This window comes from Bubalus bubalis, chromosome 18, assembly GCF_019923935.1.
Source record: "Bubalus bubalis isolate 160015118507 breed Murrah chromosome 18, NDDB_SH_1, whole genome shotgun sequence".
NCBI lineage: Eukaryota > Metazoa > Chordata > Mammalia > Artiodactyla > Bovidae > Bubalus > Bubalus bubalis.
Genome location: NC_059174.1, coordinates 50962801 through 50968792, shown reverse-complemented (window position 1 = coordinate 50968792; position 5992 = coordinate 50962801). Strand labels below are relative to the sequence as shown.

The window sequence follows — 5992 nt, the reverse complement described above, 5'->3', positions numbered from 1 at the left end:
CATCAGTCCTTCTTACATTTCCAAAGCCTTCAAAAATATCTGAGTGCCGAAAGGCCAGATTGGAACTGAGTGAGAGCTGGTTTGTTCCACCACGTGCCCTGACCGACCAGGGAATCCCTACCTTCTGAAATATGAGAGGTGATCTCAGTCCCCACCCTCAGTCTGGCACAGGTCCTCACACCCTTCCTAGTCATGTAAGGGTCCCCAGAGACATGGCCCCTCCGAGGCCACACAAGTCAGGCAGCCGTGAGATGGCCGAGCCTCCAGGAGCCCTTTCCTCATCCTGCCTCCTTCCCCCTCCTGCCTCTGTTATGGATGCAGGCATCTCCTATGGTGAGACTTTCCCTGCCTCTGGTGCTCTGGGTTCTGTGGGCTTCAGCCCCTCCTGCCTTTGGAGCCTGCTGCTGAGAGACACATCTGGGCAAAACTCAGGCTTTGTGAACTGGCAGAAATCTTCAGAAGTGCGCTGAGGCCTCCCCTCAACCCCCCCTCCCCCCACCCTGCCCCACCACCACCTCGGTCTAATGCACTGGGGTCTGGACCACAGACTGAGGGAAGCGAAATCCTTAAGTCTTAATCATGGGCCCCCAACCTGCCCACCACCTGCCACCTCCTTCAGCTAGAAGTCACATCAGCTTAGGAACAGCCTGTTCTGAGGCCATAAGGCAACTCTGCATTTTCATAGTACTAACACTCTCAGCTCCTAGAAGACCTTCTCAGGTTCTAGGCATGAGGCTCCCTCTATCTCAGTGACTCAGAGAAGTATAACTCAGAGAACATCCCTTAAACCCAATCCCTCTTATACTTCTAATCTCACTGATTTCTTTTCTGAGGCCAGCTGCTTTCAAAACAGTCTGCTTTCAAAGTGCTCCTGTGATTACATTAAGCCCACTTAGATCACATCTCTTTTTGTTAAATTCAAAGTAAATTGATGAGTGACCCTACTTACAGTATACCTGCAAAATCCCTTTTGTCACGTAACTTAACACAATTACCCACAGGATTACTCATCACATGTTCTCAGTCCAGGGATTAGGAGTAAGTCTTGAGGTTCCATCCTAGAATGCCGCTTACAGCGCCATATGTAAGCTGTTCTTGTTCTCAGGGAGCTCCTTCAGGGTCTCTGTTCTACAGAAGCAAAAAAGCCAAACCTGGTCGGTCCAGACTCAAGTTGATGTTATAAGACACTGAAGACAAAAAACAGAGATGAGAAAGCAAGGGCCCCTTCCCTGCTCACCTGTAAATCTGAGTCACAGGTGCATATATTGCCCTCAGACCTTTAGTCGTGGTCACAGGTACTGAGAGTAGCTAGCACCGAAGTTAACTCCTAACTAAAGTCATCAGAAACCAAAAGCCATCCAGACAAACCAACCAAAAGCGACAGTAAGGCTGCAGTAATTCAACCAGGATTTGTTATAGACTTCTGCTGATTCGTTCATTCAGCATCATTCACTGAGGATTTACTATGTGACAAGCACTAAGCCACTTGCTGAGAACAATGTGGTGATTATAAAATAAAGCCCTTATTTGCATCTTTATTCAAAAAATTCGACTCTAAAAAAGGGAGGGGAGATATAGAGGAAATGAAAGAATAAAGAAGAATGAGACGGGAAGGGAAAAATTGTGAGAAAATTGCTAAAATTCAAACATTGAATACTTTATGATACTTAACGAAATATAACTTTTTAGTGGGACAATGATACCAGGATTATGTTTTTTAAAGACCCCTTCTATTTTAGTAACACAAATGAAATATTTCCAGAGGCAGTGATGTGATATCTGGGATTTGTTTCTAAACAATGCCGGTTGGGACTTCCCTGGTGGTCTACTGGTTAAGAATCTGTCTGCCAATGCAGGGGTCATGGGTTCGATCCCTCGTCCAGGAAGATCCCCCATGCTGAGGGGCAACTAAGCCCGTGCACCACAACTACTGAGCCTGTGCTCTAATGCCTGTGAGCCTCAGTACTGAGCCGTGTGCTGCTACCACTGAAGGCTGTGCGCCTACAGCCTGTGGTCTGTGATAAGAGAAGCCACTGCGATGAGAACCCCATGCACCCCACTGAAGAGTAGCCCCTGCCCGCCGCAACTAGAGAAAATGTGCACACAGTGACAAAGACCCAGCACAGCCAAAAATAAAACGACAAAAAAAAAACAAATCTAGGTTGGAGAGGAAGTATAGATGCTGCAAGACTGGCCACAGAATGATCACTGTTGTAGTTACACGATAAGTACAGGTAGATTCATTATATTATGGCTTTCATTTTTGCAACTATTTTTGAAATTTTCCAAAATAAAAAGGTACTTCCTCTCCAGAAGCTTATAACACAAAGAGTCAGATATCCCAACAAACAGACCGTGAAGCAGTTGAACAAAACATACGCAAAGTGCTAGTCAAGCTCTGAGGACACTGACCACCTCGGGATACACAGGAGTCAGACAAGATGTCAAAGGAGTCTCCCTTGACCGGAGTCTATAAGAAAGAGTCTTCCAGGCAAAGGGGTGGGCAAGTAGACCCAAAGGCATGTGAATGTGAAGTCACAGAGCTCTGTGGTCTTCAGATGACTTACTAGAAGCTGTATTACTTCAGAGCACCTGTCCTAGAGCCAGACCAGCCGTGCTGGAGCGCCTGCTCCTGAGTCCTTACTGGGAGACCTCAGGCAAGCTGTGTGTGTTGTCCCTGTGCCTCTGATTCTTCACCATGACAGGGGACTTGTAACAATACCTACCTCCCGGGACTGTTGTCAGGAGTCAGTGAGTTAATCCACGTGCAGAGCGCTTAGAAGAAAATGGGGGAAGAATAAACATTAGCTGTCAGTGATGGAAGCAGTAATCTCAGCCCACGATACCACACATCTTGAAAATCTCATCTGATTTCTATTTGTTACTATCTTCTTTTGGTTAGTTAGAGTGTACACTTGTACAGTAGGGGCCACGCCTATTGATCTCTGCAGCCCAGAACCTAAGCCCAGAATCTGCCCATAAAAGGCAGGGATCAGGCAACTCTTCTTGCAGGCAGCAGGGCTGGGACCACCCAAAGGCTCTGTCTAGCCACCTCTTTATTCCCCTATGGATTTAGTGGTTTAGTCTCCAAGTCCTGTCCAGCTCCTGCAACCCCATGGACTGTAGCCTGCCACGCTCCCCTGTCCATGGGATTTCCTGGGCAAGAATGCTGGAGTGGGTTGGCATTTCCTTCTCCAGGGGATTTTCCAAACCCAAGGGTTGAACCCAGCTCTCCTTCATTGCAGACAGTCTTCTGCATTGCAGGCAGATTCTTTACCAACTGAGCTACCAGGGAAGCCTAAGGCCATGACTACAACAGGAGAAAATCAGGCAACTCTTCTTTCAGGCAGCAGAGCTGGGACCACCCAAAGGCTCTGTCTAGCCCCCTCTTTGTTCCCCTAGGGATTAGACTCTCAATGCCTACAACTCTTTGGCTTCCTGTCGCTTCCTTCCTTGTTGGCACCTCGCCCTTCACTCTGCTGCAGAGCTGTTCATTCACTAAAGGTGCTCTCGGCTCCCCTCCCTGGCACTCCACTGCTTCCTTGCTCTCTCTCCCCACTGCTGTATTATGTAAACAGACACAGCCACACTTATTCCGCAATAAAGGGTGAAATGAGGATGAATCTGTAGCTCATGGGCCTCATACTTACTAGTGAGAAGTAGACTCCTCTGGAAAAGAGAAAAGCAAGTAAGATAGTAGCCAGGACATAAAGCCTTCAAACATAACCCCACTGCCAAGGAGATTCTGTAGACAGATTTGTACAATCAGCTCACATCTCACTGGGGTTTGGTGCTCAGAAACTTCTGGGGAGGAAAGGGAATCACAATGGGCAGGGAGCCCAGCTTTAGGTTGTTATTTGCTGTGCAAACTGATTTCCTTTTTCCTCCATTAGCAGACATTCTCATTTCACACACCCCTCCCCCACAAGAACAGTGAGGAAGAGAAGAGCCAGAACCTGAGACCTGAGAAGATAAAAGACCACAATGGACACAGACTCTAAGGTGAAGTGTGAAGCTCAGAGGCAGGTCTCTCTGAAATCTAAGCTGTCTGGACAAAGTGCCCTCTGCCCTGAGCAGTGATGTGGGGCTGGAACATGGTCCTGGCCCCCTGACAAGTGGGAAGTGCTGGTAGAACATTAACTAACCACCCAGGGGCAGAAGGAAATGGAGCCTCAGAAGGGCCTCTCTCTACATGTTCTCCCCAAGTTACCCATGAAAAGTGAAAGTGAAATCGTTCAGTCGTGCCCGACTCTTTGTGATCCCATGGACTGTAGCCTACTAGGCTCCTCCGTCCATGGGATTTTCCAGGCAATAGTACTGGAGTGGATTGCCATTTCCTTCTCCAGGGGATCTTCCCAACCCAGGGATTGAACCTGAGTCTCCTGCATTGTAGACAGACGCTTTACCATCTGAGCCACCAGGGAAGGTACCCCTGAGGGTTGGGCAATTCAAGGTTATGACCCAGCCCTAGGATTTGATGGTTCTTTTCTGTTATAAAGGTGGGTGAGGAATCACAGAGCAGAAATGGGACACAGGAAAGGACAGACTAAAAAGAGCTGCATAAGTATGCTTTCGGAGAAGGCAATGGCACCCCACTCCAGTACTCTTGCCTGGAAAATCCCATGGACAGAGGAGCCTGGTAGGCTGCAGTCCATGGGGTCGCAAAGAGTCGGACACGACTGAAGCGACTTAGCAGCAGCAGCAGCAGCAAGCATGCTTTGTTTAAAGGTCAAGGCTTTTTGAGCCAGGCCAACTTCCCTTCCCAGCTGGGCTCTCTATGACCATAAGCCTTGCCCTGTACTTTGAGCCCCACTGAACCCAGAACTCTTCTTGCTTGGGGACTAGAGCAACACATTAATAAGAGAACTGGAAACAGGAAGACAAATGAGAAAAGCAGAGTGGCAAGATTCCTGAAATACTCAGTGTGATTACAAGGAAGAGAAACTAGTTTTCTCATAGGGCTCAGACAGGTTTTGAGAGTAACTTTTACGTGGGCTACCCAGGTGGGGCTAGTGGTAAAGAACCCATCTGCCAATGCAGGAGATTTAATAAGAGACATGAGTTCAGTCCCTGGGTCAGGAAGTTCCCCCGGAAGAAGGCATGGCAACCCACTCCAGTATTCTTGCCTGGAGAATACCATGGACAGAGGAGCCTAGTGGGCTACGGTCCATGGGGTCACAAAGAGTAGGACACAACTGAGGTGACTTAGCACAGCATGCACCGCATGATAAGTGGACAAAATATTTTCAGTAATGACAGAACTTTTAGAATAAATGCCTAGCATTTATCTGGACTTTTAGAATAAATGCCCATATTTATCTGAATATGACATACTTGTAAAGGAAACTGAAAACTCATTTGAGTCTCATAATTTTATTGTCTTAACTAACATAAGACTGGGGAACATTTTGATACAACCAGGAGTTTGAAGAAGAAAAGAAAAGCAGGAATAAAATAGGAGTATGTGCGGTGGCATAGGTGAAGAAGAAAAAAGGAGAGCCAAAAAAAAAAAAAAAAAAAAAAAAGAGTAATACAAAAGGAACAATAAATTCCCATCATAAAGACAAGAAGGAAGCAGAGAGTTAATTACGGCTAAAATCAGCTAGCAGGCCCTCTCCCCCATTTGAAACTTTCTCAACCCAACAAGGACTTTATCACTCTACAGTGGAGAGCTAAATTTTGTTGGCTAGTTTACATTAGACGGGGACTCCCCTGGTGACTCAGATGGTAAAGAATCTGCCTGCAGTGCAGGAGACCCAGGTTCAATCCCTGGGTAAGGAAGATCACTTGGAGAAGGCAATGGCTACCTACTCCAGGATTCTTTCCTGGAAAATTCCATGGACAGAAGAGCCTGGCAGTCTGCAGTCTATGGGGTCACAAAGAGTCAGACACAACTGACTAAAACCCACCCACTTATATTAGACAGAGAAATTTGATTAACATCAATTCTTCAAAGAACCAGCTAAACATGTGACTCTCACTAAATTAACAA

General features: G+C 46.9%; 1 long non-coding RNA gene across 1 annotated transcript; it reads right to left on the bottom strand.

Moving 5' to 3' along the window:
• Positions 1–520: 520 nt before the first annotated feature.
• Positions 521–4285, bottom strand: LOC102401585. Its single transcript, XR_006546040.2, has 3 exons — positions 3651–4285; positions 2727–2775; positions 521–1128 (listed from the first exon to the last, which is right to left on the bottom strand). It is a non-coding gene; the product is annotated as an uncharacterized LOC102401585 (long non-coding RNA).
• Between the last annotated feature and the right edge of the window lie 1707 nt (positions 4286–5992).